The following is a 20,708-nucleotide window of genomic DNA, read 5'->3' as shown; positions in this document are numbered from 1 at the left end:
CCAGCTTCGGGCCTCCAGCACTGCCATCCGGGGGGACTCCATATCCCACCCCTGACACCACATCTGGGGGGGTCTCCATCCCCCGCCCCGGCACTGGCACCCCAGGGGGTTCCATCCTGCACCCCAGGGACCCCAAGGGCAGAAATATCCTAGGGCCTCCCCCGCTTTCTACAGGTTCAAGCAATTTCCCCCTCCCCCCCAGCCCTGTGCCGTTCCCTCAAGCCAGGCTCTGTCTCAGTGGGCACTGCCCACGCGGGGGGTTGCTGGGGGTGGGGCTGGGGCTCCCAGGGGCAGGCCTGGGCTCTGTGCCAGGCCCTGCCAGCGTGGCACTGGGGTGGGGGGAGGCACTCCCTGCAGTATCCCCCGGCGGTGGGCCAGGTTTGTTTTCGTTCTGCTCCTGACCCTCCGGCAGGCCCCGCGCCAGCCCCCCACCCTGCCTGCGTCTGCAGCTGCAGCCCAGCGCCTGGTGCATGAATGGGGGGCTCTTTCCTCTCCAGCGAGCCCGGGGCTGGCAAGCAGGAAGTAGAGACTTCCGCGGAGCCGGGGCCAGCCCTTGCTCCCCCCTGCACGTCCTCTCCCCCCACCAGCCTCCTTCTCCCCTTCCTGGGCCAGAGCGCCTGCCAGCCGTGCCCGTGTGGCACCTGTTCCCTGGCTCTGCCTGGCTCGAGCAGGCCTGTCCCTGCCCCCACGCCCAGGCGCCCCCCCCAAGCTGGCACCCAGCCAGGCCAGGCTCAGACGCTCTGGAATGCAAAGCACCTCCTAGCCCTGCGTGGGGGGCGAGGACAGGCCAGGGGAGGGGGCCGAGCGCCGAGCTCAGCAGGGGCAGCAAGGGGGAGACGCAGCCCCTCCCCCCCGGCCCCTGTCTTCCAGACAGGGTGATGGAGCCTGTGCCCAGGGAGCCGAGGCTGTTGCATGGGGTGTGGGGCAGGACTGGGGGCAGCTGGCTGGGCTGGCAATGAGCAGGGTGAACTCACAGGGAAGGCAGGACCCCTGAGTGACGTGTCAGCAGGGCAGGCCAAGCCCGGTGGCACCGACTAGCCCCGCACTGGCAGGCTGAGCAGGGCCATGGAGCCTGGCCTGGCCTCTCCTCCCAGGCCCTTCCAGCTCCCGCAGAGATGCAGGGGAGCCAGCCACGCTGCACTGACCTGGGCACTCGGGCCAGCAGGAGGCGCCAGAATAAGGGCAGGGGGCTGGGCTGGGGGCTCGTTGCCACACACACCAGCCAGCCCCAGTGCCCCCCCAACCAGCCAGTGCGCCCCACACCCTGTGCTCCAGACACGCTCCTGTCCCCTCACACCACCTCCCCTCCCCATCCCCTGCACACACACCCCTCCTCTCTCCCCATCCACTGAACAAACCCTCGCCCCACCCCTCTCCCCTATGCACACCCCTTCCCATCTTCCCTGCATACTCCCTCCCCCACTCTCCTTCCCCTGTGCACACCCTCCCCATTCCCTGCACACACACACCTCTCCCCCATCCATTGAACACACCCTCCCCATGCGCACACCCCTCCCACTCTCCCCTGCATACTCCCTCGCCTCCCCAACCCCTGCACACACCCCTGCCCTACTCCCCTTCCCCTGTGCACACCTCTCCCCATCCCCTGCACACACACACCCCTCCCCCATCCACTGAACACACCCTCATCCACCCCTCTCCCTTGCACACACAGCCCGCCCCTTCCCCTGCGCACACCCCACCCTCTCCAACCCCCTGCACACACATCTCCTTTCCTCATCCACTGAACAAACCCTCCCCTGCGCACACCCCTCCCCCATCCACTGAACACACCCTGCCCCTACCCCTCTCCCTTGCACACACACCCCTACCCTCTCCAACCCCCTGCACACACACCTCCTCTCCCCATCCACTGAACAAACCCTCCCCTGCCCACACCCCTCCCGTCTCCCCATCCCCTGCACACACCCCTACCCTCCCCATCCACTGAACATAGCCACCCCCACCCCTCTCCACTGTACACACCCCTCCCCTTCCCCTGCGCACACACCCCTCTCCTCCCCCAATCCCCTGCACCCACACACACCCCCTTCCCTTCCCCCAATTCCCAGCACACATACATGTGCCCTCCCCACGGCCCCTCCACAGCAGGGAGGGGGGGCTGTGGTATCCCAAGGGCAGAGTGGACTCCTGGTGAAGTCCGGGAGGGGGAGGGAAGGGAGGCTCAGCTGATCATGCTCCTGCCCCACCACCTGCTCTGGGACCCCCAGCAAGTCTCTTTGGCCCAGACTTCCAAAAGCACTCAGCACCCCGGGGCTCCACTGAGAGCACTGGGGGACCCCCCACTGAGAGCACTACAGAACCCCTCCCCCACGGGGAGCCAAAGGAGATGCTGGGGGTGGAGAAGCCCGACTCCCTCAGGCAGCCAGCACTTAGCTCCCCCGCCCTGCCCAGTGCTTTGTTCCCTAGCTGGGGCGATGCTGCTCGGCCCACTGTGGAGAGACAGGGGCCCTGCTTGCCAGGTATCAATGTGCAGGCAACTGGATCTGCCATTGTCTTGTCAGAGGCTCCACTGATATGGGGACCAAGACCCAGACAGCCAAGCGACACCCATGCTATGTCTCTTCACCTGCGCTTAGAGCAATCAGCCTTCTGCCACCCCCAAGGCAACAATGTCACATATAGGGGAAACTGAGGCACAATCCGGGGCTCATCAAAATATTACAAAATATTCCCATTTTGTCACAGCCTATCCATCTGCCCACCTGCTGGTCCGTCCGTCCACCTGCCTGTCCATCTGTCCGCCCGCTCATCTCACACACACAGGGCATCTCTGTGAGGTCCCTCTGCTGCCCGCCTGTCATTCTGCCTCACTGCAGGGATGGGGCGGGGGGGAACTGAAGGAGGCAGGAGAAGAGAAGAGGCACAGTCCCCAGGGCGCTGGCTGCATTTCCCTCACGCTCAGAGACTCCTGGTTTAGGCCCCAGTGCCGCGAGTAGGGCAGGGTGAGGGCAGGGCACAGTGAGGACAGGGCAGGGCGAGGGCAGCGCAGGGCGAGGACAGGGCGAGGGAAGTGCAGGGCAGGGCGAGGGTGATGTCAGCCTGCCTTTAGAGCCTGGCTTGAGCCCCATGGACAGGCGGGACCCTGCTGCCAGCCCTGGGGAGGCAGCGGGGGCAGGACTGGCAATGCCCAGCCTGCCCCCAGCACCCATACCTGAAGGGCTCCCAATGGCCGCAAGCCAGCCAGGCAGGATGATGGCACAGGGAATCCCAGTGCTGGGCACCTCCATGCCTAGCGGGTATCAAATGGGGGAGGGGCTGCACCCCTAGTGCTGCCATATCAGCCTCTGGTGGCACAGCCCTGGGTGCCAACCTGGAGCCAGCGGGGGCTGGGGGCACTGGGGTGGGGACGGCCAAGGCCTGTCGGAGCCTGGAGCCCATCCCAGCGAGGGTAAGTGGCTTGAACCCGCCGTGGACAGGAAGCAGCCGGCCCAGGGATCGGGGTTGCCCTGGGCCGGGAGCCACCCAAAAGGCTGCTAGGAACTCAGTGCACACAGCAGCAGTGACCGGACGGGCCAGCTGTGAGCTGGACACCCACTGCCCTGCACCCCTCCCATGGCCCCTCCAACCCGCCTCTGCCCCCCACTGCCTTACCCCTCCACACACCCCCACTGCCTCTCCCCTGCCCTCTGCCCCATGCTTCCTTGCCTTCCTACCCCCTACCTCCCTGCTGCCCCTGCCCTCCTTTCCCCTCCCCCGCTGCCTGTGTCCTCCTCCCCACACCCCACTGCCCCTGCCCTCCCTTCCCCCAGCAGCCGTCCCTCTCCTTTGCTCCTTGTCTCCTTTGCATTAACACCCTGCAGCTGCCCCCCCCCCACAGCTTCCTAGAGCCAGCAGGGGGCACTGCTGACAGCACAGGCTGGCTGGAGAAGGGCAGGGCATGCCCTGGGGGCCGCTCCTGTAGACAGGGGGCAACTGGCTAGGGGGGAAACAGAACCCAGGTCGCTGCCAGGGCCGGTCCCAGCCCCACCCTGCCTGACCCAGCTGCTCCACTCAGTCCCCCCAGTCCAGGCATTGGCGGCTTTCTCGCCCCATCCCACTGGGCCCCCAGCTCCACCCAGCAGGGGCAGGCTGACAGGAGGCCTGAGCAAAGGCTGGGGTTTGGCCAGGGGCCCAGAGCCTGCGCGCCAGGGCAAGGCGCGGGGCAAGGGGGAGGGGGAGCCGAGGGCCTTCCCCCACCCGTTCTCCCCAGCTGGCTGGCCTCATCCTAGATTCCTGGGCTGCTACTGGGAGCCAGCCTGGGTGGGGCCCGCTGGCTGGGAAAGGGCTTCGAACCGCGGAAGAAACTACTCCCGAGCGAGCGAGCAGCTGCCAAACCAAACTGGCCCTGAAGCACAAAATTCCTGGGAACAAACCTTCCTCGAATCCAGAGGAACCGGAACAGCAAGAGCCACCCCGCCTTGCCCCCCAGACACCACGGCCTGCTATGCCCACCTCAGCAGGGGCAGGCTGGGGGGCCCAGAGCACGGCACGGGGCAGAGCGTGGCTAAGTGCTGCCGATGCCCCACCACGCCTGACCCGCAGCCCCCTGCTCGCCCAGCCCTGGGCTCCCCACAGCCCCGCCAACGCCCCCCACGCCTGATTCGCAGCCCCCTGCTTGCCCAGCCCTGGGCTCCCCGCCCAGCTCTGCTGCTGCCCTCCAGTCCAGACCGGCACCATGCCCAGCTGTTCATGTCCTGCCCCCCAGCTCTGTGGGTGACCATCGCCCTGGCACTCTCCTGAACAAAGTGGGAAATTGTGCAGGGTTTTGTGACATGAGACCAGAATCACTTTACTTGTGGTTCAGAGGTAGCTTTGGATCCAGGCATCCTGAGATCCCACCCCTCCTTCAGACAGATGTAACAAAGGGGGAGCCGGGCATGTAAAAATGGGGCAATGGCACAAGCTGGTCTGGCCGTGCCAAGCCCATGGGCACAGGGCAGGTGGCAGAGGCAGGGCAGTCCAGGTGCTAAAGTGGCTCACTCACCTGGGGGAGAGATGTCCCTTCCCCCATGTGTCCTGGCCCCTCCCCTGAGCCATTTGTACCCTGTGTCTGGCTGCTTTGAAATGCCAATGCTGGGCGCTGGATGGCCCAGCCCTGGGGGACTGAGGCTGCCGGTTCCGATCCAGGTCAGGAGAGTTGGGCCACCCAACAGCCTCCATGCAGTTGGCAAAGGAGCCTAGCACTGCCCTTGGTTGGCAGGCTCTCCAGAGGCCCTACAGACTGATTCTCTCCAGGGGTCCTTCCAAGACAAGGGAGCGTGCGGAAGTTGCCGTGAACCCCAGGAAATAACAGCACTACTCAAGGGAAATGCGCCAGTGGCTGCAGAGGAGGAGGGCCGGGCATTTCCATGCCTAACATGGGCATCTCGCTCCCCCAGCAAGTTGGTGTCACCCGCCAGGGCTGCCCCGGAAATCGACACTTCCATCCGAGAGCCTCAGCCGCTGAATCCTCCCTGACCCAAACCCACCCACAGGATCCTGCACCCTGGCAAGCTCAGTCCACTGCTCAGCTGCATGCCTGCTTTGCCCTGTGAGCCCATAATGTGGTCTACAAGGGCCGGGGATCACAGGCTTTGAGGGCAACACAGGGGATGGGGAGGGCAGACAACAGCATCTGCAGCCTGGCAGCACCTTCAATGACCCAAATCCTGCTCGGCTGCCACTTTGGGGTCTTCCCCGAAGCACTGGGGGAAAATCATGATTGTACAGAAATCAATTCAGCCCCCATTGAAATGCAGCCACCTCTGGGCTGGGACAGGGCAGCTGTTTTAACAGCAGACAGCAACTCTCCACCCCCCGGCAGGCAGTGACAGCGAAGCTAAGGAGCCAGCATGCCCTGGCTAACACCCCAGCTCTTGCAAAAAGTGGCTCTCTGGGCACTCCAGGCTGGCAGCGCCTTGGTGCCCAGGTTTGACCCAAGACAGATGTGTCCATTACATGGGCCTAGGTGCAGGCCAGCTGTAGCCACATAGAGGTGTCATACGGGGCACCGAGAGCAGTATCGGACCGTGCCCACACACACACAGCACAGGACTCTGTGTGGGTCCCAATTGCCTCCCCTGACATGAGAGCTCCCCACCGGGTACAGGCCACGCCCCAGGAAACAAAGGAGATTGAGCTGGGGCTGTGGCAGGAAGGAATCGCACGCACATGAGCCAGGAATCCCTCCGGGCCATGACTCAGAGCATCGGGGCCAGAGATCGCTAGCCTGGTGGGCACCGTTTTCAGAAGCAGCCTGTGGTTTGGAGTGCCCACGCTGGGACTCGGAGGGGCTCCCTGTGCTCCAGCCCCCAGGGACTGGGAGCTCATCAGATCACCCCGTCAGGTGGGACTGCCCAGTACTGGGGTACAATTCATCAGGGCAAACTCAAGGGCAGCAGGGCCAGCAGGCAGGCTCTCCGTAGGAACCAGTGCTGTGCAGAAGCCCCCGTGTGGCACTAGGAGGCGATGGTGTACAGCTGGGGTGTAAAGGCAGGGTCCTGCCTGCTCCTGGGTCCTACAAAGCGCTGCCACTTTGCCCAGTGGGCGAGGACAACCGCAGCATGCCGACTGCCTTCCCCTGCTGCCCAAGCTGCGGGGCCAGGGGGAGTCAAAGGGCTGCACAGCACTGCTTGCTCTTGGGCACGTGGGAGAGGAGCAGGAGTTCTGGTTTTGCCGGGCCATTAAGACAGATGTTATCACCCGGTTCCTAGTGCACTGAGGACTGCTTTGCTGGCCGGTTCCCTCCATGCCCCCTGGCAGGAGCACGCTGGGCAGCAAGCACCCCTCTCTGCAAGGCGTGTCTGGCTGGGAACAGAGGGGGGCTGCAGGAGATGCCATGGAATGAGAGTCTCTCTTTGCAGTCCAGCCTGACCTCACCACACGGCCCAGCTACGACTCCACGAACACCGAATGGGAGCCAAGCGAAGCTGGCAGCAGCTTCCCCCAGGCCGGCTGGCTCTGTTGGGGGAGGGACAGCCTGGGACCCAGCTACCCGACTCTGGGCACCAGCCCTGACACGCATGGATGGGCAGCAGTGCCTAGTGTGTTCCCAAAGGTGGGGGAGGCCAGGAGAGCTGAGACCACATGCCAGCCCTGGGGAGGCTGGGCATTGTGCAGGAGGAGAGACCCTCGTAACCCCTTCAAGGGCGGGGCAGCTGTGGTGAGTTTCCCGGGGGCTCCCCCAGCCACTCCCTTGCTGTCTGCCTTCCCCTCTTCTCCAGTGCATGGCTCCTGGGCTTCCCAGCCAGCCCCCACCCACCCCGAGCCAGCCAGCAGCCAGGATGTCAGGGCTGCCAGCTTGTATCTGCAGAGCCAATGCCCACTGTCCTTCCCTCCAGCCCCTTCCAAGTGCCCCTCCCCCAGGCCTTTGCACAATCAGCAATCCAAGAGGTAACACCCAGGCTAGGTCACCATCACCGCGGCACATGCCTGTCACAAGTCAGCTGCCCGAGTCCCTGCCACATTCCCGCATGTCCCCACCCATCTGCAAACATCCCTCTGGGCCAGCTGACACCCAGCGCAGGGGCAGGGCAGCGTGTAGCCATGGCAGAGTGCCTTTCGCGCAGGGATCTCCACTCCCCGTCCAGCTGAGCCCCCCGACCCCGGGACAGGCAGGGCACCCTGGCCCTAGACAATGCAGCGACCTGCCCAAGTCAGCACCAAAGATGGGCTTAGAATCGAGGTCCCTCCATCCCCCGTGCTCTGACTGCTAGGCAATGCGCCTCTTCCAGGACTGCACGCCATGATGCAGGACAGGCCTTAACCCTTCCTCCGAGAGCTGGCACTGGCCAATGATGTGCCCGACCAGCCCCTCCACATACACTGATGCGGGCACGGGGGAGGTCTCTGCCCAGCTGAGGACCAGGGAATGACCGACGAGATGTCGCACAGGGGATCTTGTGTTGCAAAACAGTGATAGTGAGCCCATCGCCTGGGGGAGGCAGGTCGCAGGCCTGAGCCTGTCAATGCTGAAAAAAACAGGGTGGAGCCCTGAGCCTCTCCAAAGACGAAGCAACCCCTGGAGGGTTCTCTGTGGGGGACTAAAAACCGATGGCTTGGGACTGCGTAAAGGCAGCAGAACTGGCCCAAGCTGCTATCTGGGACGGGAGGAGCCGCTCTGCCCGTGCGGGGGTGCATGACGGGGGGATCCAGGCTCTCTGGACTGGACAGGCACTGCAAGGCCTGACTTAGCCAGGAAAGTCACCTGGTAACAAGCACAGGCTGCGTTATGGCCGACGCTTTTCTTTACCCTGGAACCAGGCCCGCAGTCTGTGCGCTTGCTTTCATTTGACCCTTTATCTCGGGCTCTGTTAACTCAACCTCCCATCTCCACCGAGCTCAGGTGCATGGTGAACTGAGGGGAAAGTGGAGAAGTGGGGTGCGGTGGGCGGGCGTGCACAACCAGGAGCCAAGGGAGGGGCACTCGGGTGGGCTGTGTAGGTTGCTGGCCTGCCCTGGGAAAGAGCGGGGCTCGTGGAACCCGGAGCAGAGCACCCGTGGTGCCAGCAGCTGGCAGGTTCCCCTGGTAGGCCCAGCTCCGTGAGCAGGTGCTAGGGAGTCTCCCTGGACCCTTGGGAAACCCCTAAAAGTGCATTGGGGGAGCTACCAGAACACGCCAGCCAGCGCAGGCTGAGCCCACTGAGCCAGGCAGTCGCTGACCCCGCGCCCTGCTCTGAAATGCAGGTGCAAAAGAGGGGATCGGGGAGCAGTTCCACCCCCACTGGCCTTCTCCTGGGCCTAGCCGTGCCCTGCCACCTTCATACTCACTCACTTCTGTCCAGCGGCCCAGGGGGCCAGGGCGTGGTGGCCCACAGGGCCATAGGGCAGGAGCCTTTGCTAGGCAGATCACAATCACCATCCTGGGAAGCTATAGCCATCTCCTGCCATCCTGCCCCTCGCGGGACGGCCTGGCACCTCCTCCACAGGGATCGTATGCAGGCAGGCCCCACGTGGGTTAAAACCAGTGCTTCCCCTATGAGCTCCCCCTCCCCCCAGCTTCATGTCAGGCTCCCACTGACCCACAGAGCCAGTGCGGGCGCATCACAGGGTGCTTTGCCACAAACCCTAGCCGATTGCACCTTCCCCCCTCTCTGGCCCGCAGCTGGAGCGGGCACAGGCCGTAGGCCCATCTCTTGCAGGAGCTAAAGACAGAGCGATACAAACTGGGCCCCGGCGTCTCTGCCGGATTGCCAGCGAGAGTGGCTGCCACCTGCCCTGGTGAGGGGATGGTCGGTGCTGCCTTCCCGCCCCCAGCGAGCTACCAGCATGGTAGGGAGCCCCCCACCTGCAGTGGGGGCATAGCATCGTTAGAGAGAAGCTCAGGTGGGCTCTCTTCTCACCCTGTCTGCCTCGTCACTAGCACTGCGCCTGCCTCACTTTCCCTACCAGCTGCCTGGATCTCCACTGCCCCCCCCCCCCCCCCCCGCGCACACACACACACACATGCTCCTGCGTGCTGGCTCCATCGCCTGGGACCTCTCCAGGCCGCATTCTCCCCTGCCTCGCCCCTCGCTCACGGGGGACTCACTCGCAAGCACCAGGCAAGGGACAGCCAGCCCCCCTGCCCGCTCATATGGGGGGTATGAGCAGCAGGTCAAGCTGTCCCCAAACCCGTCTGCTCTCAGGGGAGATAATTTGCCTGGCGGGGGGTGGGGGGTGGCACCAGCCCTGAAGTGCTGCCAGGAGCTGCTGCAGACCCAGGGCACAGCTGGGTCCCATCAGGCAACGGCCTGGTGGGGGTGGAGGTTAGTCAGTGCCTGGTCATGGGCTCAGGGGCCGGGTGCATGGTAGGGGGGAGCCATTGGTGCCTACGGTGGGAGGCAGCATCCATGCCCTCAGCTCAAGGTCAAACATGGCTGCCCCACAGCAGAGCGTCTGCCAGCTCCACAGGCGTGATTCTCTCAGATATCCCGAGAGAGATGCAGCACGTCCAGCCCTGCCCCCCCGTCCCCAGAACAAGCCAGCAGCATCCTGAACGCTTCACCTGGGCTCCTGCCAACGGGGAGCCGGCCGGCCCCAAGCTGTCTGTGGAGCCGCAGCTGCGTCGTGAAGCCAGCCAGAAATAGCAAGGGAGAGAAACAGGGAAGGGCCAAAAGACACAGGGACTGTCCTCATACACGCTGCCGTGCCAGAGCTTGGAGCGGGAGGGGCAGGCCTTTCCCAGGGAGCCTCTGCAGGCACTTCTGAGTCCTAGCAGGGTCCAATCCACCCTCATGCTCCAGGGCAGAGGCAGGAAGAAATCACCCCGTGGCCCCGCCAGGCAAGTGGGGAGAGAATCAAGGCTCCCTCCAAAGCAGCTGGCTGGAAAAAGAACCAACTTTGCCGTATATCCAGGGGAGAGAGTGGGGCACAGACCAGGGCCCCTCCAGAGCAGCCTCCGCCCACACAAACACATGCAAGCAGAGTGATGGGCCCTGAAATGCCCCAGCTGCCTGGCAGCACTTGCAATGGCCAGCGGGCAGGCTAACAGCAAGGTCAGCGTGGATGAGGATGGATGGGCGATGCTCGGGTCAAGCCCGGGCAGCAGCAAAGGGGAACCCAGCCACCACCCCTCTGGAGACGAGGATAAAAACCCTGCCCGTTCCATGGACCCCTGTGAGAGAGGAGACCCGGGCCCCTAGTGCCTGGGTACTGAGAGATGCTCCCAGAGCCACAAGCCCATCTGCTCCAGGCTGGATTGAACATACCAGCTGTGGCCGGGCACCTGCTGCACAGCCCTGCTGGGCTGGCCAGGCAGGGCGTTGGGATGGGGAACAGACCGGGAGTGGGGAGGGGAGGTGGACGCAGAAATGGGAGGCAGGGTCTGGCACCAGACGTAGGATACACCAGCTCCACGTGCCAGCCCCCTTGCAGTGCTGGGGACAGAGCCTGCAGGCTCTGTTGGGGAGGGGGTTGCACCCCTGGAAATCAGCTGGACACTGGGTAACCCAGACAATCTCGCCATGCCCCAGCCTGGCTGCACTGTGCCCCTTGTCTCATGGCGACACATCAGCCTGGTCCAGGGAGCCCACGCAGGCGGGAGCTGAGGGAGTTCAGGGGAAGATGAGGGTGGCCGGGGAATGCAGTGTTCTCACATGCAGGTTGCTCTGGGAAGGAAAAGGGATGTGGGAAAAGGGATAGGAATGGAATCCTTTACCCCAGCGCTTTCCCCTGCTTCTCTGATGGGGTGGGGGAGCTGCGGGACCCCTGCAGGGCCGGCACCCGCGATGGACACATGGAACATTCAAGGCCGGTTGTGTTAACACTGTCCATGGACTGCTGGGCTGGCAGAGATTGTATTCCTGGCTAAATGAGTCACATAACGGAGGCTTCCTGCAGGCACCACCGTGTGTGTGTGTGTGTGTGTGGGGGGGGTGTAATTAATGCAAAGCCCCAGGAGTGGAACAAAGCAGGTAACAGCTGAAGCAGCTCCTCCGCCCCTGGAAACAGCCCCCGGCCTGGTTTGACCTGGTTCAGCAGACAAAGGGCCCTGAGCAGTAGAACAGCCTGGCCTGGGGAGAGGGTGACTCACAGAGAGGCAGGAGGCTGGGACCAGAAACAGCCCTGCAGGAGACCAGCCAGGCCCGCCCAGATGCTGCTCAGTGGGCTCCTGTGTTTTAGACACTTTCGTTCTGAGGAAACAGTACTTTGCCTTAGGAGCTCTGGCTGGGCACTGGCTGGCCCTGCCCTGGCAGAACGGGACAGCGGGTGCTGCACTGAACTCAGACCCATGGAGGGGATCATGGAGAGTCCCAAAGGTCTGCAGCCTCGGGCTTGGTCTGGAGTTCATAGGATCCTGCCCTGAGAAAGGTGAGGGCTGGAGGCCTGAATGGCCGGCCCTGTAGAAGTGAGAGGGGCAGCGTGCATCCCACCAGTGATGCCAAGATCAGCATCAAGAGAGGTGCTGGGGCTGCGTGGGCCTGGAGGAGCTAGAACCCCCTTCCCACAGTGCAGGAGGGCAGCGGCAGGAACCGAACCCAGAGCTCTAAGAGGCCACACGGATGCTGTGGAATACGCTGCCCAGACGAGGAGGCAGCGTGGCTCAGCCAAATAGTACTTCTAGCAGCTGCCCTGAGGCAGGATGGGTCCAGGCCAGTCTTTCTGTTGGGGAGCAGCAGCCTGGAAGGGTCAGTTGGGTTGCTGTTTGTTTTTTCCATTAGAAAGTCAGGCCTCATCCCCTCGGCTTTCCTGGGAAGACTGGGTGACAGGGGAGCAGGAGAATTACGACCAAGGGAGAGGGTTGACCACAAGAAGGTAAGAACGGCCATACAGGGTCAGACCAATGGTCCATCCAGCCCAGTATCCTGTCTTTTTACAGTGGCTGGTGCCAGGTGCTTCTGAGGGAGTGAACAAAACAGGGCAATTATCACGTGATCCATCCCCTGTCGTCCACTCCCAGATTCTGGCAATGGAAGGTTTAGGGACACTCAGAGCATGGGGTTGCCTCCCTGACCATCTCGGAAAAAGCAAATGCGGGCCTGTCAGTGTGGCGTGGCCGGCTATTGAACCTGACAGCGTCCTGCTCCTCCTTTTCCTCATGTGTCCACAGGAGTTTCATCCGGGGTTGCCAGACACGGTCAAGTCCCACCCCACTGAACCCCTCCTGCAATGCTGTTAGAACAGCCCTGGCTGGCCCACGGATGGGCCAGACCCTCGCCAGGGTGGCTGGGGGAGGGGAGTGGCTGCAACAGGAGGTGCAAGGTGTTTCCAGTACGCTGGGGAGAATCTCGCCGGTGCTGGGAAAGGAAGCATCTGAACGCTGTTGGGGAACGTCCCCGTCACATCCCCGGGCTGTTCAGAGTGATGCCAGCCGCCGGGGTGGCCTGGCTCCCATTGCGTGCACCCCGTACCTGCAGGCTGGCTGGAGCTGGGGCTCCCGCAGCAGCCAGTCCAAGGGCAGAGTGTCCCTGGCACGTACAGAGGGAGGATGGCTGGACGGCGACCCAGGAGAGCTGTGTCCTGTTCCCAGCTGTGCTACAGGCTCCCTGGGGGACTCTGAGCAAGTCCCTTCGTCTCAGCAGGCTTCAATTCCCCACCTGGCCAGTGGGGTGAGAACCCTTCCTCTGTCTGACTGGCTCGGTGGGCAGGGTCGGTCTCTAACTGGGAAGTGCCTGGCACAATGGGCACTACTGCCATCCAGTGGGTTACTGTGAATACTCCTGCGCTATATGGGTCCCACGCTGGGACTGTCACCTCCTCTGATGCCCCTTAGACCCTCCCCCTCCAGGACACACCTTGCAGACCCCTCTTCCCTTCCTAACCCAAGACAGGCCCTGCGCAGAGGGAAGAGTGGGAGCCCTTCTCTCCTCAGCCACCAGGGTGTCCTACCCAGGGGGCCATGCGGGCACTAGGCTGGCAGCCGGTGGTCTGATCGGGAGGCCGGGTGGCTGCTCCCTATGGCCCCAGCCCCGGCACGCAGTAGCCAGATTGGCTCGTCTTGGCTGCTGAGCAGGACACAGCCCTGAGCTGCAAAATAAGCCTTTCAAACAAGAGAGCCTTTTAGCAGCTCGCAGCCTCCTTGGCACCGGGGCCGTCTGCCGAGGCCTCGCGAGGGCAGCAGTCTGTCTGCTAGCTCCCTGCCCTGGGAAATGCCAGGGGCTAGGCCTTTTGCAGGCAGCCCCCTCTCCCCCCCCTCCCGCCCCAAAGCACCGTGGGAGGGCCGGAGGACAGGTCCAGCGCTGAGGCTTCAGTGTGGGAAAGGCTCCGCCAGACAGCTACTGCCCCCCTGCCGGGAATGAATGCACAGTTCCGGGCAGTTCCAGGAGTGGCAAAGTGCACGCTCAGCTGAGTCACATCACATGGCTCCCCGGATGGGCCCGCAGTCATGGGACAGGCTGGGGTCTCCCCGGGCTTTGCAAGGTGGGCACCTGGGGATACAAGAAAGCCAGGATGTGCAGGGAGGCTCTGCCTCGGGGCCTTGGGATAGAGAGCCTGCGCCTGGGGTAGGTGAGCAAGGGGGCTCCCTTGGGCTGGGGGTAGAAGGGAGCCCGGGGCAGGGACGGGGCCAGAGAGCTCACAGAGCCCACTCCACTCCATCTGTTTGTTTCCCAGTGGCTCTTCCCCTGGGAACGGAGCCAAATGCAGAGAGCTCTGGCTCCCCTGAGCGCGAGGAATGGAGGTGGAAAGACGCAAGGAGGGAGAACCTGCTGCAGACAGGGCCCAGTTCACAAGTGGGGCAGCCTGAGGGCAGGATCAGGGCTGTTCTCACCCCAGCACAGGGGTTAGGGACTCTAAGGTGGGCAGGTCCGGCTCAGGCTCCGGGAAGGCAGGTGACCCACCGGAGAAGGGGCTCAGTATGCTGCAGTACATGGGCAGCAAAGCAAACCAGCCGTGGGTTGAACCATGGCAGTGGGCAAACTGCCACTTGGCACCCTCAGGCCACGGGACTAGGAGTGGTAACAACTCATAGCACGGCTCCTTCTCCCCAGCCAGACAGTGTAGGGCCCTGCTCTTGACAGAGGCTCTGCAGGGGAAGGGGGCTCTCAAAGGCAACTCACGCTAGCAATTCCAGCACAGGCAGGGTTCAAACTCTGGGGCCCACCTCAGTCGCCTCCCAAGCTCTGGGTGCCGAAGCTGGCGGACCCCAGGGGGAGGGAGAAGTTGAATATCAGACCCCTGGGGGAGGGAGATTTATTAGCTGACATTTCTCCACGTGCAACACCTGGAGATCAGCCCCAGACACCCCACCCCACGCCCATTGTGGCACTAGGTCCTGCCCCTCTGCCTTCCACACCTGCCCCTGCCACCCACCCCAGCTCCACCAGCACTTGTTCTAATGCCCCAAGCTCCTGAGCCGAGTCAGAGAACCACCAGCTTCCTCCAATCCATCTGCCAGAGAAAGATCTCCTCCTTTTCCCCCTCAGATCTGGAGCCCCCCGCCCCCCCCTCCAAATTACACCTGCCTGCGGCTCTGCATGGCCAACACACCTGGGGGATCATTCTAGGGACAAACAAGCGATTGCAGGTCCCTGTTACAAGCACTTCCTACTGCTAATTTCTCTCTCTGCCTGGGCTCTGCTCAGTTGGACTCCTGCTAACTCAGGGCCCTGTTGATGGAGGGAGACAAGAATCCCAATGCAGACGTGGGGCACGTGCCAAGCCTGTCCGCACTCAGTGGGGCTGGCCTGACGCAGCTCCTGGCCTGCCCTCATGCCCGTCAAACCCCGTCAGGGGGTCCCTCGCTCACACCACGCGGCTTCCCCATCGCGGGGTGTCATGAACCTGCAGTTCAGGTTGCTACAGCGCATTTCCTGGCAACGCAATCATGGAAGAGTCAGGACATCGCCCGGGAAAGCCAGCGTTCATGGACCATGTCAATGTCCCCTCCCCCGCCCGGCCACCCAAACACCCAATTCACCCTCCTCTTCCCCACATGGCCACCCAAATGCCCATGTGTGTCACATCACATAGGCTGGGGGAGGCTGTGCCCACGTTCACGCTCCTCCCCAAAGCCCTGCTTGCCCTTCCCTGCTTGGCCCCAATGGCCCCAGCCCAGGCAGGTTGTTCCTCTTCAGGGAAGCAGCGGGTTGGGGCTGGGGTTAGGGTGGCCAGGCCAGCTGGGGTGGCTGGGGATGCCCTGCGCTGGGGGGCCCTGGCTTGGGGGGGTGGGCTGGAGGCACTGGGGCTGCGCGCCCTGTGTTTTGGGGGGCCATGTGCCGCCCCACCCGTCCGCCCTGTGCTTGGAGACTGCAGGAGTTGGGGGGGGTGCACACCGCCCATCCCCCCTGTGCTCGGAAGCCCGGGGGGGTGGGGGGGCATGCACCATCTGCCTACCCTGTACTAGAGCGGGGGGGGGGGGCGCACTGCCTGCCCGGTGCTCCAGGGCTTGGGGGGCTGGTAGCCACGGGGAGGGGGAGCTCTGGCAGAGAAGGGGGGCAGGTCCTCAGGCGGGGGGTGGGAACCTCTGGTGATTCACCTGCCACCCATGCAAACGCCTGTGCCAGCCTCCCCTCCACCCAAATGGCCCCACCAAGCTCCCCTCCCCACCAAGCCACCCAAACACCCATGTCACCCTCCTCTCCCTGCCTGGCCACCCAAACGCCATGCTAAGCAAACACACACCCACCCAACCAGCTGCACCACAGACCCTCTTTCAGCTCCAGCACCCAGTACAGCCTCCTGCTCCCCCCATCGCACCCCCACCCTGAGGAATGCACGCTCTCCACAGACGAAGGCACAGTGCTGAGCCTGCCTGTGGTTCGGGCTGTACGGTTGAGCGTGCTGGCGAGGCCCTGGCCGTGCTGTGGCTGGGTGTGGGTTGGTGCTGGAAGGCAGCGTGCTATGTTTGGGTGGCCAGGCACCGAGCTACCTTGGGAAATAAGGCACACAGACGAGGTGACCTGCCCAAGGGCTGAGAGCTGAGCTGGGATGAGTACCCAGGTCCCTAAATCACCCTCCTGCTTCAGCAACCACCGCTGTCAGTGAGCAAAGGCTGGGCGGGAGGGGATCCCCTAGGGTTTTGTAAAAATCCGTATTTCTCATCATAGGAAGTTATCCTGTTGGTGTTACCTGGTGGCAACATCCGTCCACGTTAGAAGCCGAATGGGGTAGGGGGCTGGAGCGGAGAAATCCGGGCTGTGCAGAGGGGCACCGGGCTGAGCAGGCAAGGAGCAGAGCTGTATGGGGCTGTGTGGGGAGGGGCACTGGCTGAGCCAAGGGGCTCTCTGCTGCCTCCTTGCCTCCCACTGTACAGGCATCCCCAGCCCCAGCCCGGCTGCCTCATCGCCATCCCAATACCCGGGCCAGCTCCCTTCCCTTCCCCCCCTCACCATTAGAAACTGTTGCCATTGATTCTCAACATCTTTTTCCTGGGTGGTGCTGGGGACAGTGGCGGGGAGTTGGGGGGTGACCTTCGAGGTCTGGGGACTGTGGGTTTTTAGTGCCAGCGTGAGATTTCCCAAAGGCTCACGGTCAAAGCGTGACCTGACCACAACAACGTTACAGAAATGTCAGCTGTCCTGTGCTGCAGCCTTGTGCTCAGTCTGGCACTGAGGTGTTGGGAGAGGGATTTCAGCCTGGCTTGAAGGGCAAGTCTCAAGTGAGTCTTGCAGAGGGAGTCACTCATTTCTGCTACCTCCCTAAGACTCCAAACACATGTCACCCACCACTGAAATGCTACCACCTCTCGAGGGGCATTTAACAGGGCACAGCAACACTCCAGTTTAATTCAGGGAATGGGAGAGAATATTGTATCCAGATGAAACCACCAGGGGAGGTTTAGTTACCCCAGGTGGGATGTGGCCAGGATGCCCCTTCTGTGGTGCACAGCACCACAGCATGCCATGACAACAAGCAGGAACAGAAAGACCAGCAGATGGCAACACAGTGCCCCCTAGCACCAAGATGGGGCATTGGGCCCATATTGGCTCAAAGGGAAGAGTGTCCCCTAATCAATGAACCAGCAACATCATAGCCCACTTCTTCTCCTCACTCCCTTCCATGTCTCCCATCCCAATGGTTGCCAAGGCAGACCCTGCTTAGCTTGAGAGACTAAAGAAGTGCACAGCCTGAGATCACTGTATACCACATGGCCAGCCAGGGATGGGCTCCAATACTCCAACACATCCATGGCCATGGGATCTAGGCACCTGCACCTCCTGAGGTGCCAGCGTGTGAATTCCCAAACCGCACCACGGAGCTGGACATGCCACTAGAGACCACACGTGGCTGCGCAAACCCACCAGCCTGCTTTGGCACTGCGCTCTAGCTGCAGGTGCTACAGCAAGGGGCTCGCAGCCCAGCAGCCTTGGATTCCATCTCTCCTTGGAGGGAGCAAAACAGACAAGCACGAGCCACCAGAGTTAGCCACGCCACCGCGCTCTCACACACGCATGCATCCCCAAAGGGACCTGCTGGAGGGACAGAGCCAGTTCACTGCAGCCTCCACTCCTCAGCCCAAAGTGCGCTGGGAATTCCTGCTGTGCCAGCAGGTGCCAGGCAGACGGTGCCAGCCCAGCTTCCCGTTCATTTTCCTCTCCAGAACAGGGTCCCTCACGGGCACCAGAAACTCACTGCCGGAGCCAACAAAGTGAAATTCAGGCCTACTTTGACTGTAAGCACTGCGGGGCAGGGGTCTGGTCCACTCTCGCTGGGCAGCGACCCGCACGTTGGCAGCGCTTTAGACATAAGAAAACTGCAGGGCTCAAAACCAGTCCAGCTGAGGACTCAAGTTCTTGACACCCAAACCCGGCCTGCCCCTGCAGGGACCTGGGAGCCCCTCTTGTCTTTGCAATAGCTATTTTCCCTTCCAGTGGTGTCTGGAGAGTCATGTAAGTCATGTAGCTAAGTGCACTGGCCGGCTGGAGCCTCTGGTTAGCACCATTTTATTCACACTGCCCTGCATTTTCTCCCAGGGCGCTTGACGTGCTTGGCAGAGGCAGAGAAAGAAATGTCCTTTCTGCTTCCAAGAGGAAGAGAGAGGGGCAGGTTCACTGGAGGGTGACTCCCTCGCCAATCTCAGCAGCCCTGGGCACCCAGACCCAGATTGAAATGGGGGGGGGTTACTTGTTTATTGGTAGTTGTGTGGGGGGGAGGGGTGTTCCTTTGAAACCTGCCTTTAGTACAAAGCCTTTACTTCTACTTAATGAATGTCCATAACACACAACTTCCTCCTGCAATCCAGAATACCCCCCTCCCCGGATAAAGGCAGTCTGCTGTAACTGATGGCTGTTTCCAAACATGTCGGTGGGGGCACTTTAACGCTGAAGTTTTCTGCTTTATATCTAAAATAAAGGCGGGGGGGGGGGAAATAGGAGGTCTCGCAACCGCACAAGGTGAGTGGCACCTACTGAATCAACATACAAACTAGTTATTGACAACCTGCTCCCCCCTGCACCAGCTCTGCCATATCAACCCCGAGACCCCTGCCCCCAACAGAAAATCCGGGGGAGATCTGCAACCAGTCTCTTGCAACCTATACAGAAAGTGACTCCTCCAAGCCCCCCAACAAGCAAACGGCACGACAAAGAGTTGAAAAGATCACAGCCCGGTGCACCGAAGGTAACGCGGATTCCCTTACCTTTTCTACTGGGTGGGGGGGCGAGGACAAGCCTCTGCTCCTCGCCGCTTTGTGTGAGTCTCTTGCCTGCTGCGGGGGTTGAGATGGAGGGGGGTGTCGGAGGATCGTACCGGGATTTTCACAGTAGACTGCAAATTGGTGAAGCAGGGAGGACAAGTTTCCGCGGGGCCCCGGGAGCCGAAGCAGATGGGGAGCTCGCCTGGAAGAAGAAAGAGCTGCTTTCCCTGCTCCGCCACATCTGCAGCTCCGGAGAGCGGGGATGTTTGCCGCTGCTTCTAGCGCTGGATTTGTGTCTCTCCGTCCTGGGGAAGGAGGGTGGAGGGGCTGGTCTCTGCTTCCAGGCGGCAGGCTCCTAGGCGGGGAGGGGGCTTGCGGCGCAAAGCGAGCAAGGGCTGCGGGGAGGTGGAAGCGTCTCTTCTCCTCCTCCGGCTTTTTTTTGGGGGGGGGAGAGGGGGCGGGAGTGAGTGGTTTGAAAGGAAGAGGCTGCGGCTCAGAGGTGATCGCCTGTTTCAGGGGAAGAGAGGAGAGGAGAGGGAGGAAGGGGTGGTGGGTGGGTGGATGGATGGGGGTGTGGAGGGGGATGTTATTTCCCAGCGTGATTTATTGCAGCCCTGCGGAGCTGTCTGAAATTGACCAGCGCTGATCAGTTTCAGACAAATTCTCCATTTCAAGGCTGAACCAAACCCTGGGAGCTGAGCGCATGCCCCCCAGCAGCTCCTCCCCTGGCTAGAGGGCAGCACTAGGACAGGCTGGAGAAGCAGGCACACAGCGCAGTCGGAGGGGGGGAGGGAGGGAGAGGCACACACAATGCAGTCCCAGCCCCGGTCCACCACCCACCTCCCCACATTCCCCAGGAAATCCCTGCAGGAATCCAGCTCCCCCGCCGCGCCAGGGGCAGGGAAGGTCACAGGCTGCAGCCCGGCCGCTGCAGGGAGGCGAGGAGAGCTGCTCCGGGCCCCAGGGCCGTGAGCAATGCACCCCAGGGCGGGGGACAGCTGGGAAACGATGGCTGCCCTGCATTCCTGTCTCACACACATCCCTTGCCCGTCCCCTCACTCAGCCCTGCGGCCAAGGCCTGAAAGGATCAGAGAGGGAGAGGGGTGGGAAGCCCCAGGGGAGGGGGGCGGGGGCAGGCAGGTCCCACAGCAGCACTTTCATTTCTGGTGCCCTTTTACATTCCCCTAAGGTGTTTCTCTTTGCTGGGGGGCTTAAGGGGGCTGCGAAGAAGGGGCTAGGTCTGGGGATTCCACCAGGACTGGTGAAGTCTCTTCTCAGCTCTGCCACCGATTTGCTGTGTGGCCACAGGCAGGTCACTTTGCCTCAGTTTCCCATTGGTAAACTGATACTATTAATGACGTGCCTTAGGGGGAGCTGACAGGCTCAGCCTGGATCCCAATAAGGCCTGCAAAGTGGTTGGAGGTCCTCACGTGAGAGGGGGCACAAAATCCTTGCAGTAAATAAGGCTGCTGTGAATTACATGGGCATAGAAGGGAAGGAGAGACCAAAGCATCTGGGTGAATGGTGTGTGTGTGTGTGTTCAGACTAGAGCTGGGAGGCTCCTCTATGGGAGCACAGGTTGGCTTGGTGCCCTGTGGTAGTGCAAGGCCAGGCAGCATCCCTGGGCTCTGTGCCCACTCCCCATTGCCAGCATGGGCTTTCAGTGCATGCAGACCAGGGGACGGTCCTAAGGGCGCTGGCTGGGAGCCCTTCACCTTGCTCCAGTGACCCT

General features: G+C 62.3%; 1 protein-coding gene across 2 annotated transcripts in view; it reads right to left on the bottom strand.

Annotated features, from left to right (window-relative positions):
• The window catches only part of GLIS2 (GLIS family zinc finger 2), a 33,180-nt gene extending 13,808 nt beyond the window's left edge, over window positions 1-19,372 (bottom strand). For both annotated transcript variants that reach the window (XM_074965689.1, XM_074965690.1), the window contains exon 1: window positions 18,980-19,372. The gene's annotated coding sequence lies outside the window, so the exon portion shown is untranslated. The remainder of the gene's footprint in view (window positions 1-18,979) is intronic.
• Window positions 19,373-20,708: the final 1,336 nt, after the last annotated feature.

The sequence above is a fragment of the Natator depressus genome, chromosome 10 (assembly GCF_965152275.1).
Source record: "Natator depressus isolate rNatDep1 chromosome 10, rNatDep2.hap1, whole genome shotgun sequence".
NCBI lineage: Eukaryota > Metazoa > Chordata > Testudines > Cheloniidae > Natator > Natator depressus.
This window is presented reverse-complemented; position numbering and strand designations above follow the sequence as displayed.